Source organism: Trichomycterus rosablanca, chromosome 10, assembly GCF_030014385.1.
Source record: "Trichomycterus rosablanca isolate fTriRos1 chromosome 10, fTriRos1.hap1, whole genome shotgun sequence".
Taxonomy (NCBI): Eukaryota; Metazoa; Chordata; class Actinopteri; order Siluriformes; family Trichomycteridae; genus Trichomycterus; species Trichomycterus rosablanca.
In genome coordinates this window covers 12,949,332-12,975,581 of record NC_085997.1, presented here as the reverse complement: position 1 = coordinate 12,975,581, position 26,250 = coordinate 12,949,332, and the positions used below count along the sequence as shown (strand labels likewise).

Genomic DNA, 26,250 nt, shown 5'->3' with positions numbered 1-26,250 from the left:
TGCATTCAGTAGGCACTAAACAATACTCAGGTAGGCAGCACTTTGGACAGCATTCATGCATTTCTGAAAAAAAGGTCTAGCATAGGATCACTACTTCAATTAGAGCAGGGGTCACCAACCTTTTCGAGACCGAGAGCTACTTCAAGGGTACTGAATAACACGAAGGGCTACTTGTTTGATACAAACTTCCTGAATAACATAACGTTGCACGGCTCACCTTTAATGATATTATTATTATTAATATTATTATTATTATAAATATTCATATATATAAAGATACTGTCTGATCATTTGTTAATGATTCCTCAGAAAAAAAATATTAACAATGATTTACCATGGTAGTAAACATATATATTTCAACATGTAACATTATTTATCTCTATTAATCTAAATATGTTTCAGTATTTGAAAGTCAGAGCTATCACATCTCTGATATTTTTGTAAATATCTTTCTTGACAGTTTTGTATGAATGAGCACATTTGTAGCATTTTAATCAAAATCACACCATTTTTTTAAACAAATGATCACTTCTGTACCATTTTTTAGGAAATCATTAATAGTCACATCTTCAAATCATGTCCCGTTTGTACTTATCACTTCCTTTGCAACGTTTTAGAACAAATCATGAACTCGGTCGCATGTTTGTACAAATGATCAGTTATGTACGATTTTTAAAAAGCTGCGATGTACATGGACGTTTTTGTAACACATACTGAAGTGTCTCTCCACATTCCTCCCAATCATTGTGAAAATATTAAGTTTTCCTTCGCTTTTCTTGTATGTTTTCTCATTATTATTTTTTCGGGGTAAAACAAGCATCTCGCTCCACATCAGAGCTGAACTCGCTTGCTTGTCCCAGCGGTATGTGCACGATATAAAACTCAGCACGCAGACAAGATCAGAGCTCATATAAACATAACACATTTTTGTTTTTTAAATGTTATATTCAGTGTTGTCATTTTAAAATCTACATCAATGCAAGTGTTATTCATTTGATAAGAACAGCAACACAAATACCATTTTTAGACGGAGCTCTATAGTCACTAGTGCCGTTTTAAGAACATGCCCTGCGGGCAACTCACATGGTCCCTGTGTTGATGACCCCTGAATTAGAGTTTAGTGAGCTTGTGTGGCATAATGGTAAGAGGTTTCAATGCCTGGCCTGGGCTTATAAATACAAAAGGTGCATGACGTTGCATGTACTGTATATGCAGGCTAATGATTCTCTGTAATGGGAGCAGCCTAAATTAATCATTCATTCATCACTATTTGGTTTAGCTTTGGTTCTGTTTACCAGACCAGAATTGTATAAGTTTTAATAAACATGCTAGATCAGACTCAATCGAGGACTACTTTTAATGTCAGTGAATTGTCTAACATTTAGCTACTTCTTAGACTTATTTAATAATACCCAAACAATATTTAGAATTGTCTAGGGATGTAACAATACACTCTACCCACGATGCGATACGACTCACGATACTGTGTTCACGATACGATTTTTTCCAGATTATTTTAAACAAAATGAAATTGAAGACAAATGATGACAGATTCCTTTTATTTCTCTTTTTTTTATTAGTTCATATTTTTCCCCTCTTCCCCCCCCCCCCAATTTTTATTATCTAAATAATGAATGCCTTTTTATTTCTGAGGTAGGTACAAACTATGGCAAATAATGCTTATTGTGTAAAAACACTGAAATTAAATTTAAAAACAAATCCAACATTATATAAATAAATGAATAATACAAATAAAGAAAGTATCCTCACATAAATACATCTGGCTGGAAAATCCCCCTACCTGGCAACTTTGTGAAGTGCCGTCAACCAGGCGAGGTGAATAGCGCCAGTGCCAGTGCCCATCTTAAATGAATAACCGATTTGAATCATGGCACATGTGCATCGATTTTTAACTGTCTTGTGGTGCATCGTTACATCCCTAGAATTGTCTAATAGCTAGCTTACCGTTTATATTTGTGATCATGGATTGCCAGAAATCATTCTTCAGATTAAATTAACCAGTTAACATAAAGCAGTCTTTCATCTTGTGTATCTTGCTTATGCAGCAACTTGCCAGCTGCTTCATTGCCCAACTATTCATTTTCATGCTGTCCATCCAATCACGTTGTGCTAACAGTATTGTATTTGTGTTTGACACCAAAAATAGAGAAACACTACATTTAGGATTATTCACAATTTGTTGTATGACTTTATGTGAGGGCTGATAAACCCAAGGTTACACAAACGCATCCCAAAAAGATTAGAAATAGAAGATTCAAACATTTATAATCTTCAGAATTAACTCGGAGAGATTAAAATATGTTCTGATTACATTAAATTCCTTTGACAGGCTCTGTGCTTAACATAAACACTCTAGCTGTAAATGACACAGCAGTCTATTCTGCTTGCTCACCACCACTGAGATCTGGGTGCTATAAGCTGGCCAGACATGATAGACTACGTTTGAGTATGGCCTGTGATGGATTGGTGCCCTGACCAGGGTATTCCTGGCTTGCAAAATGATTTATAAAAAGACAAACCAATAAATGGTGCATTTAATAATAATTTTATTATACACAAGGTTAAAAGAAAATGTATTTTTGATCCACATTCAAATAAAATGATAAAGCTTGACTAATTGACTAATATCTTTTTGAACTCAATGTGCTCCTAGAAATCCTGCACCAGGTGAATGCAGAGACTAGAACAGGCTATACAGCTTCATGAAACCACTAAGTGATTTAAGAGATTAAATATTTAGTGCTTTAAAGGTCATATTCAGTCTTAAACTGGCTGCCTGTCAAAATCCACATTGGCTACAAACTCCTGTCATTAACCCTTACAGCACCAAATGATTTATCTTCTACATATGCTACTGATTTCCTGAAGGTGTTTAGTCCATCCCATTACATACTACCAACATTATATAATAAATAGATTAAACAGCAGAATATGGGTTACTTAACATTACGGGAAACATTTTCTGACTGTAGTCCATCTGCATGCTTTGTTAGCCCCCTTTCACCCTGTTCTTCAATGGTCAGGACTCTCCCAGGACCACCACAGTGCAGGTATTATTTAGGTGGTGGATCATTCTCAGCACTGCAGTGACACTGACATGGTGGTGGTGTGTTAGTGTGTGTTGTGCTGGTATGAGTGGATCAGACACAGCAGTGCTGCTGGAGTTTTTAAATACCGTGTCCACTCACTGTCCACTCTATTAGACACTCCTACCTAGTTGGCCCACCTTGTAGATGTAAAGTCAGAGACGATCGCTCATCTATTGCTGCTGTTTGAGTTGGTCATCTTCTAGACCTTCATCAGTGGTCACAGGACACTGCCCACGGGGCGCTGTTGGCTGGATATTTTTGGTTGGTGGACTATTCTCAATCCAGCAGTGACAGTGAGGTGTTTAAAATCTCCAGCAGCTCATACCAGCACAACACACACTAACACACCACCACCATGTCACTGCAGTGCTGAGAATGACCCACCACCCAAATAATACCTGCTCTGTGGTGGTCCTATGGGGGTCCTGACCATTGAAAAACAGGGTGAAAGGGGGCTAACAAAGTATGTAGAGAAACAGATGGACTACAACCAGTAATTGTAGAACTACAAAGTGCTTCTATATGGTAAGTGGAGCTGATAAAATGGACAGTGAGTGTAGAAACAAGAAGGTGGTTTTAATGTTATGGCTGATTGGTGTATAAAATGCTTTTACCCCAGGATTGTCTGTATTTCTTACGAGAGTTTGAACCTCTGTTTAGGAGCAGTAAGACCAGCGATTTTGTGGTAATGGTTTGTGTAGGCAGTATGTACCATGATTTTTGACACATATTATACTGATGTAGAAAATGAGTGTGTACTGCCCTCTTCCAATGACCTACTGACAAGAGTTTATGATGCATGGGGATAAACTGGCACCCTGACCAAACAACCCTTATCAGAATAGAGCAGCTAGTAAAAAATAACTGTATTATTTAGTACAGTTTAGCTCAATGCTATGATATTTACTGTGTTAAAATACTTGCAATGTTTGGCAACAGTACTATTTAAAAATAAACATATAGCAGAGCCGCTCAGGTGGCACAGCGGTAAAAACACACGCTAAAACACGAGAGCTGGGATCTCGAATACATCGTATCGAGTCTCAGCTCTGCCTGCCGGCTGGGCTGAGCAGCCACATGAGCAACGATTGGCCTGTTGTTCATTTAGGGGTGGGATATTATAGGCGGACAGGGACTCTCTGTCATGACTGACGCAACTACGCCCTCTGCTGGCTGATTGATAGCGCCTGCACAGAGACGAGGAGAGAGAATGCGCTGATCAGGGTGTGTCTCTCCGTACACAGTGCTGATCCGCATATTGCACTCGTCAAGTGTAGGTGACAAGATGCATACGGCTGCTGCCCACGAGTCGGAGAGGGTATGAGTTAGCCTCGTTCTCCTTAATCAGAGCCGGGGTAGGCATTAGTGGAGAGAAACCATGACACAATCGGGCAATTGGACGCGCTAAAGTAGGGAGAGAAGAGGGAGAAAATGCATAAACAAAATAAATAAATAAACATATAGCTGTGCTGTTCAAAAACATGGTTTCTATCTGTTACAAATAGACTAAAGCAAAATTTCTAACAGTGGACAGATGTACGTACAGTGTATCACAAAAGTGAGTACACCCCTCACATTTCTGCAGATATTTAAGTATATCTTTTCATGGGACAACACTGACAAAATGACACTTTGACACAATGAAAAGTAGTCTGTGTGCAGCTTATATAACAGTGTAAATTTATTCTTCCCTCAAAATAACTCAATATACAGCCATTAATGTCTAAACCACCGGCAACAAAAGTGAGTACACCCCTTAGTGAAAGTTCCTGAAGTGTCAATATTTTGTGTGGCCACCATTATTTCCCAGAACTGCCTTAACTCTCCTGGGCATGGAGTTTACCAGAGCTTCACAGGTTGCCACTGGAATGCTTTTCCACTCCTCCATGACGACATCACGGAGCTGGCGGATATTCGAGACTTTGCGCTCCTCCACCTTCTGCTTGAGGATGCCCCAAAGATGTTCTATTGGGTTTAGGTCTGGAGACATGCTTGGCCAGTCCATCACCTTTACCCTCAGCCTCTTCAATAAAGCAGCGGTCGTCTTAGAGGTGTGTTTGGGGTCATTATCATGCTGGAACACTGCCCTGCGACCCAGTTTCCGGAGGGAGGGGATCATGCTCTGCTTCAGTATTTCACAGTACATATTGGAGTTCATGTGTCCCTCAATGAAATGTAACTCCCCAACACCTGCTGCACTCATGCAGCCCCAGACCATGGCATTCCCACCACCATGCTTGACTGTAGGCATGACACACTTATCTTTGTACTCCTCACCTGAATGCCGCCACACATGCTTGAGACCATCTGAACCAAACAAATTAATCTTGGTCTCATCAGACCATAGGACATGGTTCCAGTAATCCATGTCCTTTGTTGACATGTCTTCAGCAAACTGTTTGCGGGCTTTCTTGTGTAGAGACTTCAGAAGAGGCTTCTTTCTGGGGTGACAGCCATGCAGACCAATTTGATGTAGTGTGCGGCGTATGGTCTGAGCACTGACAGGCTGACTCCCCACCTTTTCAATCTCTGCAGCAATGCTGACAGCACTCCTGCGCCTATCTTTCAAAGACAGCAGTTGGATGTGACGCTGAGCACGTGCACTCAGCTTCTTTGGACGACCAACGCGAGGTCTGTTCTGAGTGGACCCTGCTCTTTTAAAACGCTGGATGATCTTGGCCACTGTGCTGCAGCTCAGTTTCAGGGTGTTGGCAATCTTCTTGTAGCCTTGGCCATCTTCATGTAGCGCAACAATTCGTCTTTTAAGATCCTCAGAGAGTTCTTTGCCATGAGGTGCCATGTTGGAACTTTCAGTGACCAGTATGAGAGAGTGTGAGAGCTGTACTACTAAATTGAACACACCTGCTCCCTATGCACACCTGAGACCTAGTAACACTAACAAATCACATGCCATTTTGGAGGGAAAATGACAAGCAGTGCTCAATTTGGACATTTAGGGGTGTAGTCTCTTAGGGGTGTACTCACCTTTGTTGCCGGTGGTTTAGACATTAATGGCTGTATATTGAGTTATTTTGAGGGAAGAATAAATTTACACTGTTATATAAGCTGCACACAGACTACTTTTCATTGTGTCAAAGTGTCATTTTGTCAGTGTTGTCCCATGAAAAGATATACTTAAATATCTGCTGAAATGTGAGGGGTGTACTCACTTTTGTGATACACTGTATATAGTCAGATGGTTTATGGTCATTTTTTGCCATTGGCTGCATGGACCAATTTCTGATTCTGATTCAATCAACGTCATATCTTTAACTGCTCCATTGGTGTGCATCTATAGTCTCAGTTTCTTGAGTGAAATCGAATGTGGTTTTCGTTGTTCTAACCCATATGACTTCAGGTTTGATGTGTTGTGCGTTCTCTAAAATGCTGTGCTGTAGTTGTACACTTACAGAGTGTAATTTTGCATGGACCTTCTGGCCATTTTCAAGGCACCTGCCTGTGAACACACTACAAAAACAAAAGCGCCCTCTAATCATTCCCACGTACTCTACAACTCACTCCCACACTGATTATGTGCTAATAAATACACAAACAATAACGTGGGGATATTGCTCAGGATATGGGAGACATAGTTTCCATTGCTGCTTGATGGAACATTAGCTACATAAGACACATCCGGTAGTACTGCACCACAATGTCTGAATCCAGTCCAGTCTGTGATAACACTTCCTTTCTGCAGCATGAGCACACACACACACACACACACACACACGCACGCATTCTCTGCATCCACATTATAAATGGCTAATTGCGTTTGCATGGCTGTGCCGCTGTTTTCTATATAGTGAGGCAGTACCAATTACCCTGCCTCTGTATTTCCTTGCGCTATACACACCACACAGATTTGCATTGTGTGCAGCAGCAAGCAGTAAAAACCGAGCATCAATGTTCAATCTACTTTAACTAGTAGACCAATAATACTTTAACCCAGTCTGCCACTGACCTATTCAAAACACCACCAATGAGTCAAATTGTTTATATGACAGACAGAAGCAAAGCACAGACATGAAGGAGATTCTTACTGTTTCCCAAAACCATTTAAAGTAAAACCATGGAATTGTGGGGAAAATATTGCATAGAGACTTGTGAGCTATGAAACGTTAAAACCAAGTTTGAATAGCAATCCCATTTTAATAATCCAGGAATCACTTGTTATGGCTTTGTAGCTCCTCAATATGACTTCATTCGGCCTTTTTATTGGAGCAATAACGATTAATGAAACCAATTTATACTTTTGCAGGGCTTTTATCTTTTCACGTCTCCTAATGATGCTCCAGACCGTTTTAAACTAAAATATACACCAGTCAGGCATAAAATCATGACCTCCTCCTTGTTTCTACACTGTCCATTTTATCAGCTCTACTTACCATATAGGAGCTCTTTGTAGTTCTACAATTACTGACTGTAGTCCATCTGTTTCTCTACATACTTTTTAGCCTGCTTTCACCCTGTTATTCAATGGTCAGGACTCCCACAGGACCACTACAGAGCAGGTATTATTTGGGTGGGGGATCATTCTCAGCACTGCAGTGACACTGACATGGTGGTGGTGTGTTAGTGTGTGTTGTGCTGGTATGAGTGGATCAGACACAGCAATGCTGATGAAGTTTTTAAACACCTCACTGTCACTGCTGGACTGAGAATAGTCCATCAACCATGGGCAGCGTCCTGTGACCACTGATGAAGGTCTAGAAGATGAACAACTCAAACTGTGCAGCAATAGATGAGCGATCGTCTCTGACTTTACATCTACAAGGTGGACCAACTAGGTAACAGAGTCTCATAGAGTGGACAGTGAGTGGACAGGGTATTTAAAAACTCCATCAGCGCTGCTGTGTCTGATCCACTTATACCAGCACAACACACACTAACACACCACCACCATGTCAGTGTCACTGTAGTGCTGAGAATGACCCACCACCTAAATAATATCTGCTCTGTGGTGGTCCTGTGGGGGTCCTGACCATTGAAGAACAGGGTGAAAGCAGGCTAAAAAAGTATGTAGAGAAACAGATGGACTACAGTCAGTAATTGTAGAACTACAAAGTGCTTCTATATGGTAAGTGGAGCTGATAAAATGGACAGTGAGTGTAGAAACCAGGAGGTGGTTTTAATGTCATGTTAATGGCAATGCATTTTTTTTTTTTTTTTACAACTGTGCATGTCATAGTCAGGAATATTAACGCTGGGCTGATGGTAGTTACTTGCAACAGGGCAGTGGTAGCTCTGCAGTCACGATTCAGGACTAGAACTCAGAAGGTCACTGGTTTAAACCCAGGTTGCCACTGTTTGGTCCCTGAGCAAGGCTCTCAACCCTCAATTGCTTTGACTGTATTTGATCACAAATGTAAGTCGCTTGTTAAAAAGAAAAAGTGTCAAATGCTTCCTAACAGGCACTAACATTTAAATGAGTTGATGCTTTCAGGGATGGTGAAAAATAACATGGATGCTAGTAATTAGTTATCAGCTCTGTTGAGAACCTCGGGTAGATTTCATTCAGCACCTGTACTCTGAGTGTTTTAGATCTAAGGGCTCACTTCCTTTCTACAGTTGCTAGATGTAACCTGAATCCTGTAGCAATGAGGTGTCCTGACTAAGAAGCAGCTTATCACACACCATGCTTTATATTTAACCCTGAACCAGACACTGAGGCACTACTGATCATGTCAGGAATCAGTACGTCACATTTACTTTGACCCTTTAGGCAACTTTAATTAGACATTTAGGGAGCAATACATCTTTTTTACATGCTCAAATAAAGAGTTTGATTTAAAAAAAAAATGTAGGGCTGGCACCGATCCGATACTCTGTATCGGTCCGATATTGGCCCAAATCACTGGATCAGATATCGGAAGGAAAAAAACATGTAATCCGATCTGATACTGCTGCTTAATGTAAATAACACTTAATGTAAATAAGGCCATTGTTTATGTGTAAAACAAATAACACACGAAGATACGTCCCAACAGAGCGCTGTTTATTGCCACCCATGCTTGATGACATCATTAACATGTGCCACTGATCTACAACTCATCCGCAACAGCCATTCAGAAATTAAAACACACTGATCTACTTAAACTTTTAGCATTTTAAAAAATCATCTACTATTGCCACATCTAAAAACACTGTTTAAACACAATAAAAATCACTTTATAAATGATAAATCGCTCACCTGAGATAAAGAAGACCTATCTTGTCCCGGCTTGGAAACAACGATGAATCCATTAGTGTTATGAAATAAAACAAACTACACCGTTTCCCGTTTTCCTTTTCAAAATCCAGCAGGGTTTTTTAATAAGCGCGCTTTGGTTTTTAATAATCTAAAAACGTGACAGAACTTCAACTCTGCGTCAATTGTAATTGGTCCATCGCGTTTGATTGACATCCACATCTAACAATTGTAGACACTTTTGTTAAACAACTCAAAAATGCTACTAAATGTGTGTAAAAGTTAAAATAAAAACAGCAGTTTTGTATAAGTGTGATGTTGTAGGTTCTGTATTTATTCCTTTAGAATATTTGTTTCACAGTCTGAGCATTGTTATTTCGATAGCTAGTTTAACCATGGTGCATTGAGACATGTATTATAACTGCTTACTTGTTTGAGAGGAGAAATTACGGTATCAGATTGGTATAGGTATCGGCAGATACTCAATTTGCAGTATCGGTATCGGACATAAAAAAGTGGTATCGAGCCAGCCCCTGCCTAATTTCCTGTTTTTTTGCATGTTTGTTACAATAAATGGTTTTATATCCACATGTAATTTAGGTCAGGGAAAACATGAGTGCAAATGCAAAAGGTTTTCAATTCTAATTTTATTTATTAAATAAAAAAGTTTTATCACCCGTATAAAAAACATAATGACTGGTTGAGCAGCAACAACTGTATCCAAACTCTTCCCGTAACTGTAGATCAGTGTATCACATTGCAGAACATTATGCCAAAAGGTCTGATGTTATTAAACTAAGGTAAATGTGAAAATTATGTTTCTGTTGGTTTGCAGTTTGCAGCTTTTATGAATTGCACTTTGCACAGACTCTGTTTACCTGGTGAAAATATGAATACTGATCATATCATAGGCAAGAAAATTACAATTCCACTGTAAATTTGAACTATGGTGTGTAAGAATCGTTGATACACAGAGCTTTTATTCTTACAAATTGAGGAAACACTAATATTACTAGTAGTGCTGGCAGTACCTTAGAAGAACTTAATAAAATACCTATCTATAGATCTGCAGTTTCTTAGAAGTTCACATTTATTATTACCTGGTGTAAAAAAAAAAGTAGCTGGACGCTTTACATTCATTGGAGGGGTGTGCTAGCATGCAGCCCTCCTTAAAGAGTGCTAGTGTAGTGCAATTGGAGGGGGCTGATTCTGGATAACCAAAATTGGTAGAAATAAAAAAATAACTAGAATTACTCTTTAGTTTTAGTACTGAATTAAATAAAAACATCTACATTAGCACAGCTTTGCTAACACCTTTAAAGCCAAAGTGTAACTTGTACATTTGCATTGCATTAAAAGTAACTGCCCTTGAACGTCCATTAGTTTCTTTTCCTTTTTCAGTACTGGGAAATGTTCAAATATTCTTTACACTAACTTTACAGTTGAAGAGAAGGAAGACAAGTGAAGTGTGAAATGGCGCAGATTGCGCCTCAGCACTGAGGCGTCAGGTGTAGCCCAGCAGGATTTAAAAATCAACCCAATTTGCAGGATGATTAACTAAGGTAGAACAATACTAAGTAAAAGCAGTGGCCACAAAAAGCCAGAAACAATCAAAGTAACAAATAAAAAAAAGGTACAAGGTGGAGAGATGGAAACTGACTGATGAAACTCTGATTCTTACATAAAAGAAGAATTGGGGGGGTTTGACCCCTCTCATTAATACTTGGATCCTAGAGAATTCGCACGCTAATAAAAACCATATGTGAGTAAAAACAAAAGGATGGGTGGAGAGGAGGGGAAATGGAAAACAGTTAGCTATTCAAGATAAGCAGACAGGAGAAGGAGACTGGAAAAAGAAATAACGAGGAGCATAACAAGCAAGAAATCAGTGCAGAGAGGTGAATAATCTTCCTGTAAGACTCTAAATAACACCCAAAACTGACTGACTTTTTACACACAAAGCATACAAAATAAAAAGGAGCTGTAAAGCTGTTTTATTACATACACTGTATTACCAAACGTATGTAGACTCCTGACCATGACTGCCCATTGGTTGTGGCCCTGTCCAGGGTTTTCCAGCCTGGGGTGCCCTGAGACTCCAGGTGAACCAGACCCAATGCAACTCGAACCAAGCTATTGCGGTTGATAAAAATGAAATTATTAGTGGTTGAGTGTAGATTGGTGCATAAAAACTGCCATTCGAATCAAATCCACAACACAAACACAACACAAAAAGTCAAGAGGTATGAATACTTTCTGAATCCAAGGTACATACATTCAGGTACTATTTTAGTCTCACTACTATGCTATGAATGATTTACCACCCAAGCCATATCTGCTCAATTGTGGTCCTTTAATTGATTATTTTGGACTTGCCAAATTTTATTGACTTTTTGATTGCCAAGAAAAATTTTTTACTAATGTCTCGTTGGCTGGCATAGCCAAGGAAATTCATACTGATGTTTTATAGCATATACAGAACTCAGCAAGGGCCCTCACATTTACAAAACGTACTGCACATATCTCACCTGCCTTACAACAACTTCACTGGCTGCCTGTCACCTCCCGTATTAAGTATAAAATTCTTCTTCTTACCTTTAAAATTATACATGGTCTTGCCCCTTCCTACCTTAGGGAACTTTTTCAACCATATGTTCCCTCAAGCACCCTCAGATCTTCTAGCACTGGACTTCTGGCAGTCCCGTGATTTAAACTAAAATCGGTGGGTGGCAGATCATTCAGTGCTGCTGCTCTGAATCTTTGGAATTTTTTATCTCAGTCTCTTCGCGACTGTTCTACTCCTCATTCAAGAATCAATTAAAAACTTTTCTGCTTTCTTTACATTTCTCATAGGGTTTTGTGTACATATTGTAAAGCGTCATTGGGTTTGTGAAAGGCGCTATATCAAATGAACTTATTATTATTATTATAGGGCATAAAAGAAATAATGCAGAGAGACATGGGCTGAGGATGACATGCTTGCTTGTAGCACTTACTGCATTTAACATCAGCTCTAATACCAAGTCCAAAAGAGCTAGTTCACTTTTTTTACCCTATTCAATTAAATAGCTGAAACAGGTTTTATTGTCTGTTCAGGTAACTGCATTCATTATAAGGACACACCATGTGGTAAGCAGCACTGTGCATACAGATTAGGACCGGATTCGCTATATAAATAACAATGCTCAGACTGTGAAACAAATATTCTAAAGAAATAAATACAGAAGCTACAACATCACACTTATACAAAACTGCTGTTTTTATTTTAACTTTTACACACAGAACATTTAGCAGCATTGTTGGCTTGTTTAACAAAAATGTCTACAATTGTTAGATGTGGATGTCAATCAAACATGATGGACCAATTAAAATTGGCGCAGAGTTTGGTTGAGATTTTCCATTAAAGTTTTGTCACGTTTTTAGATTATTAAACGCTGCTGGATTTTGAAAAGGACATCTGTGGCTAAACGGGAAACGGTGTAGTTTGTTTTATTTCATAACACTAACCGATTAATCGTTGAGGATGTGAGAGATCTCCAAGAGATAAGACAGGTTCAAGACAGGTTTTCTTTATCTCAGGTGAGCGATTTATCATTGTGTTTAAACTGTGTTTTTAGATGTAACAGTAGTGATTAGTAGATGATGTTTTAAAATGCTAAAAGTTTAAGTAGATCAGTGTGTTTTAATTTCTGAATGGCTGTTGCGGATGAGTTGTAGATCAGTGGCACATGTTAATGATGTCAAGTTACGGCAGTTGCTGAGTGAGTGGCAAAAAACGGCACACTGTTGGAACGTATCTTTGTGTGTTATTTGCTTTACACACAAACAATTGCCTTATTTACATTAAGTGTTACTTACATTAAGTGTTATTTACATTAAGTGTTACTTACATTAAGTGTTACTTACATTAAGTGTTATTTACATTAAGTGTTACTTACATTAAGTGTTATTTACATTAAGTGTTATTTACATTTAGTGTTACTTACATTAAGTGTTACTTACATTAAGTGTTATTTACATTAAGTGTTACTTACATTAAGTGTTATTTACATTAAGTGTTACTTACATTAAGTGTTATTTACATTAAGTGTTACTTACATTAAGTGTTACTTACATTAAGTGTTATTTACATTAAGTGTTACTTACATTAAGTGTTATTTACATTAAGTGTTACTTACATTAAGTGTTATTTACATTAAGTGTTACTTACATTAAGTGTTACTTACATTAAGTGTTATTTACATTGTTATTTACATTAAAGTGTTACTTACATTAAGTGTTATTTACATTAAGTGTTATTTACATTAAGTGTTACTTATTTTAAGTGTTACTTACATTAAGTGTTATTTACATTGTTATTTACATTAAAGTGTTACTTACATTAAGTGTTATTTACATTAAAGTGTTACTTACATTAAGTGTTATTTACATTAAGTGTTACTTACATTAAGTGTTATTTACATTAAGTGTTACTTACATTAAGTGTTATTTACATTAAGTGTTACAAGCAACAGTATCAGATTGGATTACATGTTTTTTTCCTTCCGATATCTGATCCAGTGATTTGGGCCAATGTCAGACCGATACCGATACAGAGTATCGGATCGGTGCCAGCCCTAATACAGATACTGAGCTCTGGGGAAGTGGTAACACAACGGTTAAGGTAATTAGAAGGTTTCTAGTTCAAATCCCACCACCCACAAGTTGCCACTGCTGGGGGCTTGAGCAAGGCCCGTAGCCATCGATGCTTGGATTGTATTCAGTCGTTTGGATAGAAGCTGCTTAATGTTATCCAGAGGCCTGTGTGAAAAACGACATGAAATGCAATTCTAACATTACAGAAGAAAGAATTATGTAAAGCAACAATCCTCCGATACCTACACAAATTACTTGTATGACAGGTGTACTTGATATTTCAGTGATTGTATTTTTTCAAGGTGTTGCTAATACATGTTCTAACATCTTTGGCTTTGAATTCATAGTAATTAAGATTACGAGATCTGATCCTCATAAATGACATTACCCATAATCAGTGATATGGAGAGTGAGTAAATAAATAAATCATGCCCAGAACTGACAAATTACAGGACGCTATTCCTGCCTGAGCTGTAAGCCTGTCCAATGCTTGAGATCATAGCTCCAGGCTGGCTTGCACCCGCAAGACTGTTATGCAAAGCTGGCAGAGTTGACCTGGCTGTTATGTAGCAACAACATTCTCTGGAGAGTGACAGCGGTGCTTGCTACATGCTAGCTAGCCACAATGACGAAAGTGTAAATTCTAAATTGTGAATGGGAGTTTGAATCCAGTGGCTAACTGGCTGGCACTGCACTACTACAAATTCAGTTAGCAAAGAGGCTCTGTCTTCTCCAGCTTTTAAAACACATTACAATAATGAACCCCTGGCAACCCATATGAAAGAAGACACCAACAGTCTCTGGAAAAAAAAAAAAAACTGTACCAAGTGTACCAAAGAGTACCAACAGTACAAAGTGTACCAAAAATCTCTGTCCATTACCAACACAACAGGAGCACAGAAAAAGAGTCTCGTAAAAGCTTTGGAATAAACTCTTCTGTTAGGTCAAAAGTCAAATGTTTTCCATCATGTTGCAAAGAGCTGGGTGGGTAAAAGGTGGCCACGGGAGCCAGGAATACCCTGGCACAGCAAGATGGGAATGTTATTACAGAGCTCTGCCTGGATACACATATCTCAATGCCCTGAAGAGGCCTCTACCACTCCCAGATAGCTTATAAATACCATCTCCAAGTTACATTCAGTCATTATTATTTATTTATAACTAGGGCCCTACTAGGGCCCCCCCCCCCAAGATTGGTAAGGAGTTAAGTGTTTTTACCTGCTTTACACTTCGTCATCTCGGATTTTTGATAACCGATTGCTAAATCAATTGCCGTAGGATTGCTAGGACCGCCATATATTGCAAACTAACCATTAAACATGTAACACAAACCTTACATTTTGAATTTCACAGCAATTTCACTTTCTCTGTTACTATGTTCTGTACTCCAACTCTTTTCACTTTAAGATTTACTCCCAGAAGGATGGGTACCTGCTGAGTCTGGTTCCTCTCAAGTTTTCTTCCTGTAATTTTTAGGGGAGTTTTTCCTTGCCACTGTTGCCCTCAGCTTGCTCAACAGGGTAAAGTTGATTTGAGACAATGTTCATTGTAAGAAGTGCTACATAAATGAGTCTGACTTGACTTGACTGATACACATACAGTGTATCACAAAAGTGAGTACACCCCTCACATTTCTGCAAATATTTCATTATATCTTTTCATGGGACAACACTATAGACATGAAACTTGGATATAACTTAGAGTAGTCAGTGTACAGCTTGTACAGCAGTGTAGATTTACTGTCTTCTGAAAATAACTCAACACACAGCCATTAATGTCTAAATAGCTGGCAACATAAGTGAGTACACCCCACAGTGAACATGTCCAAATTGTGCCCAAATGTGTCATTGTCCCTCCTTGGTGTCATGTGTCAAGGTCCCAGGTGTAAATGGGGAGCAGGGCTGTTAAATTTGGTGTTTTGGGTACAATTCTCTCATACTGGCCACTGGATATTCAACATGGCACCTCATGGCAAAGAACTCTCTGAGGATGTGAGAAATACAATTGTTGCTCTCCATAGCCTGGGCTATGAGAAGATTGCTAACACCCTGAAACTGAGCTACAGCATGGTGGCCAAGGTCATACAGCGGTTTTCCAGGACAGGTTCCACTCGGAACAGGCTTCGCCAGGGTCGACCAAAGAAGTTGAGTCCACGTGTTCGGCGTCATATCCAGAGGTTGGCTTTAAAAAATAGACACGAGTGCTGCCAGCATTGCTGCAGAGGTTGAAGACGTGGGAGGTCAGCCTGTCAGTGCTCAGACCATACACCGCACACTGCATCAACTCGGTCTGCATGGTCGTCATCCCAGAAGGAAGCTGACGCACAAGAAAGCCCGCAAACAGTTTGCTGAAGACAAGCAGTCCAAGAACATGGATTACTGGAATGCCCTGTGGTCTGACGAGACCAAGATAAACTTGTTTGGCTCAGATGGTGTCCAGCATGTGTGGCGGCGCCCTGGTGAGAAGTACCAAGACAACTGTATCTTGCCTACAGTCAAGCATGGTGGTGGTAGCATCATGGTCTTGGGCTGCATGAGTGTTGCTGGCACTGGGGAGCTGCAGTTCATTGAGGGAAACATGAATTCCAACATGTTCTGTGACATTCTGAAACAGAGCATGATCCCCTCCCTTCGAAAACTGGGCCTCATGGCAGTTTTCCAACAGGATAACGACCCCAAACACAACCTCCAAGATGACAACTGCCTTGCTGAGGAAGCTGAAGGTAAAGGTGATGGACTAAACCCAATTGAGCACCTGTGGCGCATCCTCAAGTGGAAGGTGGAGGAGTTCAAGGTGTCTAACATCCACCAGCTCCGTGATGTCATCATGGAGGAGTGGAAGAGGATTCCAGTAGCAACCTGTGCTGCTCTGGTGAATTCCATGCCCAGGAGGGTTAAGGCAGTGCTGGATAATAATGGTGGTCACACAAAATATTGACACTTTGGGCACAATTTGGACATGTTCACTGTGGGGTGTACTCACTTATGTTGCCAGCTATTTAGACATTAATGGCTGTGTGTTGAGTTATTTTCAGAAGACAGTAAATCTACACTGCTATACCAGTTGTACACTGACTACTCTAAGTTATATCCAAGTTTTATTTCTATAGTGTTGTCCCATGAAAAGATATAATAAAATATTTGCAGAAATGTGAGGGGTGTACTCACTTTTGTGATACACTGTAACTTATTCTGTACAATACCTGCACATCTGGACATTATAAAACTATTGTCATTCTAAACTGAAACGTTATATGCCGGAATAATACTTGAAACATTTACTTTTGCATATCAGAATATGTTTTTCTACCTCACCCATTATTTACTCAGTACCATTTACTGACCAACACTTGTCTCTAGTCTTGTCTTCCTTAATTACTCTTTAGACTATTAATGTCTTTTTGTATTATTTTAGGCCGTATTTATTGTACACTGCACTGTGTACTGTACTGTCTTGCACTTTTCGTTCTATGTTGCACCTTGGTCCTGGAGGAATGTTGTTTTGTTTCAATATGTACTTGTATATAGCTGAAATGACAATAAAACCTCTCTTGACTCTAGACTTGAAATTGCATATTACACATGAAGCGGCTCATTCCTGTGATTTTTCACGGCCGTGAATTAGGTAGGGCCATATTTATAACGTACTGATCAGCACTTCACAAACCCTCAATTAGAATCTTATTTTCCTACTCACAAAAAGTGGAGGACACCTAACATAAAAATGTGTTTTATTAACTCATAATTCATTAATTCATTCTTCATAATCGCTACTTTCCTATCAAGGTTGTGGTGGGTTGTCTGTGCCAACCAGAAACACATCGCAAGGGCAGAAAAACCTCCTTGACAAGGTGCCAATTACTCCTCACTGGCAGTGATCGAAGACAAAGAGCAAACCAACGTTGCTCTGCGACACCCATTCTAACAGCTGTGCTTCAACTTTTTTAAAAATACTGTTAAAAAACTGCATTTTTTGATTTGCATTAATTTAACATTCATCTTAAACCTGATGAGTTGTGGTGGGTGTAAGGATTAAGATTACACTCCAAAGCATGCAGTCACTCAAATCTACTGCCAACTTATAACAGCCAATCCTGCGTGTTCTGTGGGTGGTGCAACACCAACATTTTTATTACAAGGGAAAATATTATACAATCTAAAAGTACTGTAGGTATAAAGAAGTTCATTAATAAAAGAGCATGAAATAATGCCAAATGAATCATTAAAATACTATTTAAAGCTATTGACTTAAAAGTGAAAGACAGACTTCCTGTCCCATCTGATTAATCATTTATGTTTTAGGATGGATATATGATAGATAGGTAGATAAATAGACAGAGTCACTGTATAATATAGGGGGCAGGTGCACTGGGGCCCACTGGCAGCACTCGCCAGGACATTTTTATTATATTACAATATTTTTGTTAAGTAAAATATTAAAATAACTAAAACTGTGCATTGAAATTTGGACTTGAAGTCTATTGTAGATGATTTTGCTGAGCGCAAGACACGCTGCATGAACTTCTGAGTGAGTACCTATTTTTTTCCCCACTTTTTTCCCCCAATTTTTCTCCCCTAATCTAGTCGTGTCCAATTACCCTGATTGTGTCCTCTATACTGATTCGACCCTTCACCTCTGACTGAGGACGCCTCTCAACTGACATGCGCCCCCTCCGTGCGGCACGTACAGTCAGTACAGACTGCATTTTTCACCTGCACGAGTCGAGTTCATACACTTGACGGGCACTGTATATGGAGGGCCACACCCCATAAGCATGATTCCTCAGCCCTGTGCAGGCGCCATCAGTCAGCCAGCAGGGGCCGCAGTCGCACCAGCCATGAGGACCTATGATCCGACTTTCTTACCCTCTAACCCTGAACAACAGCCAATCGTTTGTTCATGCAGCCGCCCAGCCCAGTCGGAAAGGCAGAGCTGAGATTCTATACGATGTATTCGAAACCCCAACTCTGGTGCGCTAGCGTACTTTACTGCTGCACCACCTGAGCGGCCACAGTGGTAAAATTACACTAGCGTACTATACAGACATGACTATGGCTATGTCTGAGTGGGGGCTATCAGAAGGGAAAAAAACTGTGCCAAATAAGGTATACAGACCATAACGACCTGCTGTGGCCACACCAAATATAGGTTTATTATTAGGACACATGACAGAAACGGTAGTCACTCACCACATAAGATTTATCTGTTCACAAGTTCATATCAAACACAGTCATGGAAAATCCAGTATCTTCAATTTACCTCACTTGCATGTCTTTGGACTGTGGGAGGAAACCGGAGCACCCGGAGTAAACCCACGCAGACACGGGGAGAACATGCAAACTCCACACAGAAAGGACCCAGACCACCCCACCTGGGGATCAAACCCAGGACCTTCTTGCTGTGAGGTGACAGTGCTACCCACTGAGCCACCGTGCCGCCCACCTAATATAGGTACAGTCAGAAAAAATAATACAGCATATTTTCAGTTTAAAAAACTAAAATATGTGAAAGCCTATTTAGGCAAAGAAATGTGTTTGACCATTCAGACAGAAAACTAACAGTTGTAGAAATGCTTACAAATGTGTGTAAACTTTTAATTAAAAATCTAGGATTAACTGAAAAATAATTTTCGACCCAGTTTGCACTCATCATCTGCATGTTTAATGAAATTAATGGAGAAAAGAAATTAATGGAGAAATTAATGGAGATCTTCTTTGATTAATCAAACAGTCACTACCTTGAAGACAACATAGTGTCAGGTTTCATGCAGCCTGATTAATAAAACAGCGTTCATCCAAGAACACCTGGGTTTGGCATGGAAATATGAGCTCCTGCTAAGACAGGTCACCTTGAGTGAAGAAGTCAAACCTAGCTCCTTTTTAGCTTTACTTTGTGCTTTGTACTTTGTGAAAATCTGGAGCTCTTGACTATAAACAATTAGTTTAGAACTACACAGAAACATGTAAAGCAAAAGAAAGTAATTAGGATTTTATTCTTTCATATGCTCCATGTTTGTAATTACAAAGCAGCTAAACAGGCCTTTGCACCAGCTTCAGTATACCATCTACACAGCAAGTGCAGATAGATGCTATAATAATTTGGTACCTAAACTCTAGATGTGTATCTAGTCAGACTTCACAAACATATATTTTCCACCAACAAAGTGCTGGTGCCAGTTTCTGAAAACTAGAGAACCTTTTAGGAATGGACCCGTGTTTACACTGGTTTGAGAGTCCAACAAATACATATGTGGATGTAGGCATTCAATATTCTGGAAAGTGAAGTTGGAGGAAACAGTACCAACAACGTGAATGCACTTGTAATTTTGCTTCTTTCTTTGAGAGCAACTCTAACTGTTCAGAATCAACTTTTGTTAGCGTCTGAGCAACACAGAGGGATTCTCATAAAGATTATGTGCAAGATAAAAGGCAAGTGCGTTGTTTACTTTATCTGTCGTGATTGTACACAGTTATTGCGCAGTATGTTGCACCAATAATCTGTGACCGTCAAATTATGTGACCTCTGTGGGCACGAGCATTTTATGCATATTACATGTGCATGCATTGACGTGGTCAATCCTGATTTTTATGTAAATGCGTGTTTATTGACACAACTTGTAGCCAGTGAGATTGTGCATAACTTGGCAGCAGAAGCAAGATGTCAGTAGTAGGTAAGTAATGGATATTTGAGGATACTTCATAACATCAGAAACACTTACTCACTTTCTTAACCGCTTATCCAATTAGGGTTGCAGGGGGGGCGCCTACCCCGCTTTTCAATGGGTGCAAGGCACACTAGGGTTGCCAACCGTCCCGTAAAATACGGAATCGTTCCGTATTTGGAAACTAAACGCAGTGTTCCGTATTGAACTGATACGGGACGCACTTTGTTCCGTATTTTTATCAATGGGAAAGAAATGATGCGGATTAGACTGTTCAATACTACTAGATCTGGGCGGTTCCTGAATCAGCCGGGTTAATGATTCGAATCTTTGTACTGAATCAGGAATCACGAGTCCAAAATCTCAATGAACCCGGATCCTACGAGTCCTCTGACTGGCTGCTGCTAAGTACACAAGGCGAGTGAGCCGACTCACTTGAAACACCGCGGACTCAGATGATTTGGCTGAACCGACTTCACTCCAGTCTGTGAATCTAAGTAATGAGTTAAATATTCCAATAAACAAGCGGTTAAACACACTGTATTATCAGTAGTAGTGGTATAGATTAGAAATGCAGCATATTTTCTTGTAAGCAAAAGAACAAAATATAGTTAGAGTATTATTAAAATGCAAATGCTTACAGGCTACTTTAGTACAGGAGAAGTGTGAGGTGCCAAGAGAATTAAGAGAGAAGGATTTATAAGTGCATGGAAGACGTGATATTTGGATGCATTGTAATGCGATAAATCAGTCGCAATCAGAATGTCAGTACAAGTGACTCAACTGACCCAAGTGAACCGGATCACATTACTGAGTGACTCAGATTAACTCGAGTCCATAAAGTGAACCAAATTTACCACCACTATAAATACTCCGCTGTTTGAGTAGTGCAGTGGGCAGCGCGCATCGCGCACGCTCTTCTGCCTTAGGTTCCTATCCGGCTCAGGACGAAAGTAAAGTAACACAAGCAGGGCCAGTGCAACCCTAACACAACCCCCCCCCCCCCCCCCCCACGCTCAGGTAAACACCTGGCATCTCACCCCCCCCCCCCCCCACCCTATGTCTTCCGCCAACCCGCCAGCCTAGGGTGTTCCTTATTTCCAGTTCTGAAAGTTGGCAACCCTAAGGCACACAGTACACCACATACACACACCCATTCACCTATTCAGGCAATTTAGTGTCTCCAATTAACCTGACTGCATGTTTTTGGACTGTGGGAGGAAACCAGAGCTCTCAAAGGAAACCCATGTAGACACGGAGAGAACATGCAAACTCCACACAGAAAGGACCCGTACCGCCCCACCTGGGGATCGAACCCAGGTCCTTCTTGCTGTGAGGCGACAGTGCTACCCACCGAGTCACCATGCCGCCCAACATCAGAAACACACTAAAGATAAATAAAACTTTAAAAAAAATAAACCTGTGCGTCCTAATCACTTTGTTTAGTGGTAACACAAGGACCCAGCAGGGCAGTGAAGTGAAATAAAAGAGAAAAAAACTAAATGGTTGTACAAGTCAGAGCCGGTTTATGCAATCATTAACCACAAACTGCTTTGGCATGAGCTCACTTACTTCAATGGGGTATTAAAAAAGTAAAAATATTAACAGCCTCCACAGACCAATTAATTTACCCATTTTACAGTGGATATAAAAAGTCTACACACCCCTGTTCAAATGCCATGTTTAGAATTAACCAATCACATTCAAGCGCATGTTAAATAGTAGTCAGTGACTCTTCTATCAGTTAAAGTGACCTCGATTAACCCCATATAAAGTATACAGTGCCTTGCAAAAGTATTCAGCCCCCTTGAACTTTTCAACCTTTTGCCACATTTCAGGCTTTAAACATAAAGATATGAAATTGTAATTTTTTGTGAAGAATCAATAACAAGTGCAACACAATTGTGAAGTGGAACGAAATTTATTGGATATTTTAAACTTTTTTTAGAAATAAAAACCTGAAAAGTGGGGCGTGCAATATTATTCAGCCCCTTTACTTTCAGTGCAGCAAACTCACTCCAGAAGTTCAGTGAGGATCTCTGAATGATCCAATGTTGACCTAAATGACTGATGGTGATAAATAGAATCCACCTGTGTGTAATCTAGTCTCCGTATAAATGCACCTGCTCTGTGATAGTCTCAGAGTTCTGTTTAAAGCGCAGAGAGCATCATGAAGACCAAGAAACACACCAGGCAGGTCCGAGATACTGTTGTGGAGAAGTTTAAAGCCGGATTTGGATACAAAAAGATTTCCCAAGCTTTAAACATCTCAAGGAGCACTGTGCAAGCGATCATATTGAAATGAAGGGAGTATCAGACCACTGCAAATCTACCAAGACCCGGCCGTCCCTCTAAACTTTCAGCTCGAACAAGGAGAAGACTGATCAGAGATGCAGCCAAGAGGCCCATGATCACTCTGAATGAACTGCAGAGATCTACAGCTGAGGTGGGAGAATCTGTCCATAGGACAACAATCAGTCGTACACTGCACAAATCTGGCCTTTATGGAAGAGTGGCAAGAAGAAAGCCATTTCTCAAAGATATCTATAAAAAGTCACCTGGGAGACACACCAAACATGTGGAAGAAGGTGCTCTGGTCAGATGAAACCAAAATCGAACTTTTTGGCCACAACGCAAAACGTTATGTTTGGCATAAAAGCAACACAGCTCATCACCCTGAACACACCATCCCCACTGTCAAACATGGTGGTGGCAGCATCATGGTTTGGGCCTGCTTTTCTTCAGCAGGGACAGGGAAGATGGTTAAAATTGATGGGAAGATGGATGGAGCCAAATACAGGACCATTCTGGAAGAAAACCTGTTGCAGTCTGCAAAAGACCTGAGACTGGGACGGTGATTTATCTTCCAACAAGACAATGATCCAAAACATAAAGCAAAATCTACAATGGAATGGTTCACAAATAAACTTATCCAGGTGTTAAAATGGCCAAGTCAAAGTCCAGACCTGAATCCCATCAAAAATCTGTGGAAAGAGCTGAAAACTGCTGTTCACAAACGCTCTCCATCCAACCTCACTGAGCTCGAACTGTTTTGCAAGGAAGAATGGGCAAAAATGTCAGTATCTCGATGTGCAAAACTGATAGAGACATACCCCAAGCGACTTGCAGCTGTAATCGCAGCAAAAGGTGGCGCTACAAAGTATTAACGCAAGGGGGCTGAATAATATTGCACGACCCACTTTTCAGTTTTTTATTTCTAAAAAAAGTTTAAAATATCCAATAAATTTCGTTCCACTTCACGATTGTGTCCCGCTTGTTGTTGATTCTTCACAAAAAATTACAATTTCATATCTTTATGTTTAAAGCCTGAAATGTGGCAAAAGGTTGAAAAGTTCAAGGGGGCTGAATACTTTTGCAAGGCACTGTATGTTCCACAAAAAGAGAGAGTACAAAGCATCAAAGGGATCTCGCTGTTGAAAGATATCAGTCAGGACAAGTGACAAAAAACTTCCAAGGCATTACATATACCATGTAATACAGTAAAGACCGTCATCAACAAGTGAATAAAATACGGCACAACAGTGACATTACCAGGATCTGGACGTCCTTCCCAAATTGATAAAAACAATCAGTCTTAAAGGCTGCCAAAAGGTCTACAGGAACACTAAAGGAACTGCAAGAAGGTCTGGCAAGTACAGGTACTACATGTGGCAACTATTTCTGGTATTCTTCATACACTGATCAGCCATAACATTAAAACCACCTCCTTGTTTCTACACTCACTGTCCATTTTATCAGCTCCACTTACCATATAGAAGCACTTTGTAGTTCTACAATTACTGACTGTAGTCCATCTGTTTCTCTGCATATTTTGTTACCCCCGGTTCATACTGTTCTTTAATGGTCAGGACTCTCCTAGGACCACTACAGAGTAGGTACTATTTGGGTGGTGGATCATTCTCAGCACTGCAGTGACACTGACATGGTGGTGGGGTGTTGGTGTGTGTTGTGCTGGTATGAGTGGATCAGACACAACAGCGCTGATGGAGTTTTTAAATACCGTGTCCACTCCGTTAGACACTCCTACCTAGTTGGTCCACCTTGTAGATGTAAAGTCAGAGACGATCACTCATCTGTTGCTGCTGTTTGAGTTGGTCATCTTCTAGACCTTCAACAGTGGTCACAGAACGCTGCCCACAGGATGCTGTTGGCTGGATAATTTTGGTTGGTGGACTATTCTCAGTCCAGCAGTGACAGTGAGGTGTCACAAAAACTACATCAGTGCTGTTGTGTCCTATCCATTCAGACCAGCACAACACACACTAACACACCACCACCATGTCAGTGTCACTGCAGTGCTGAGAATGATCCACCACCTAAATAATACCTGCTCTGTAGTGGTCCTGGGAGAGTCCTGACCATTGAAGAACAGGGTGAAAGGAGCTAACAAAGCATGAAGAGAAACAGATGGACTACAGTCAGTAATTGTAGAACTATAAAGTGATCCTATATGGTAAGTGAAGCTGATAAAATGGACAGTGAGTGTAGAAACAAGGAGGTGGTGTTAATGTTATGGTTTGACGTAAAAACAACACTTCGCCAAAAGAACACCACACCCACAGTGAAGCATGGTGGTGGCAGCATTATGCTTTGGGTCTGTTTTTCTTTGGCTGGAAAAAAGCTAAAAATAAAGAAAAAATTTGCCCCTTCACCATGTCAACAACCTAAAGCATACCTCCACATCAACAAAACAATGGCTTTACCAGAAGATCAAAGTTTTAAAACGAACCAGTCAGAGCCCAGACCTAAATCCAAACAAAATCTGCAGGGTGCCTGTTAAATAGTCACTGTCACTGTTAAGTGCCTCAAAAACTAGTGTTTTATATAAAGATAAAGAATGAAGAGAATAAAAAAAGTACAAGTAATCCAGAAAATCTAATCAATTGATATCTGGCAACAATGCCAAATGGACCAATGAAAGGAATCTGAAGTGCAATAACACTAATGGACTGAGGGAGACTGAGAGAACATGCACTTTGGGAAAAGAGTGATGAAATACAATCTGCTTCCAGCAAGCTAGCTCTCATTCTTCCTCTCATGCTTCCATTAATGTATACGGAATCAGTGCACACTTTATATTAAAGCTGCGCCTAAATACAAACACCATTTCCAGAATGGTAGGCGTTGGCCAATGACATGCCAATTTCACTGCAACCCTGGCAAGGATAAGGCATGTAATGAAAATGTAATGGGAAAAAACACAGAAATGTTCAGTTCATCAGCAATTGCTGCGTATTGTGACTAGAACAACACAAATGCTGTCATTGTTACGACCCGGTCTAGGGTAAAGGTTGTAACAATGTATGGAGAAGTCTATAAATGTTTTGTGATAAACAAAACAAATGGGACAGAGAGAGTCTTGTGCAATATAGTTGTAAAGTTTATATTAATATGTGCAGAATGGTATGTACAGGTGTCAAAAGAACGAACAGAGGGGTGCTATTTACAGGTCTATTTACAATTTACCGCTATTTACAACAGATGACGAACACAAACAACTGCAATAACAGACACACACAAAAACGCAGATCAAAAAAGCCTCACAGCACTAAACACAACTTCTTAATCGTCACTACAAGAAATCCGCAGCCTATGCCGCTCAGGTGGCGCAGCGGTAAAGTACGCTAGCGCAC

At 40.0% G+C, this 26,250-nt stretch overlaps 1 protein-coding gene across 2 annotated transcripts in view; it reads right to left on the bottom strand.

Moving 5' to 3' along the window:
• The window catches only part of ablim2 (actin binding LIM protein family, member 2), a 133,279-nt gene that overhangs the window by 64,350 nt on the left and 42,679 nt on the right, over positions 1-26,250 (bottom strand). The window lies entirely within an intron of this gene.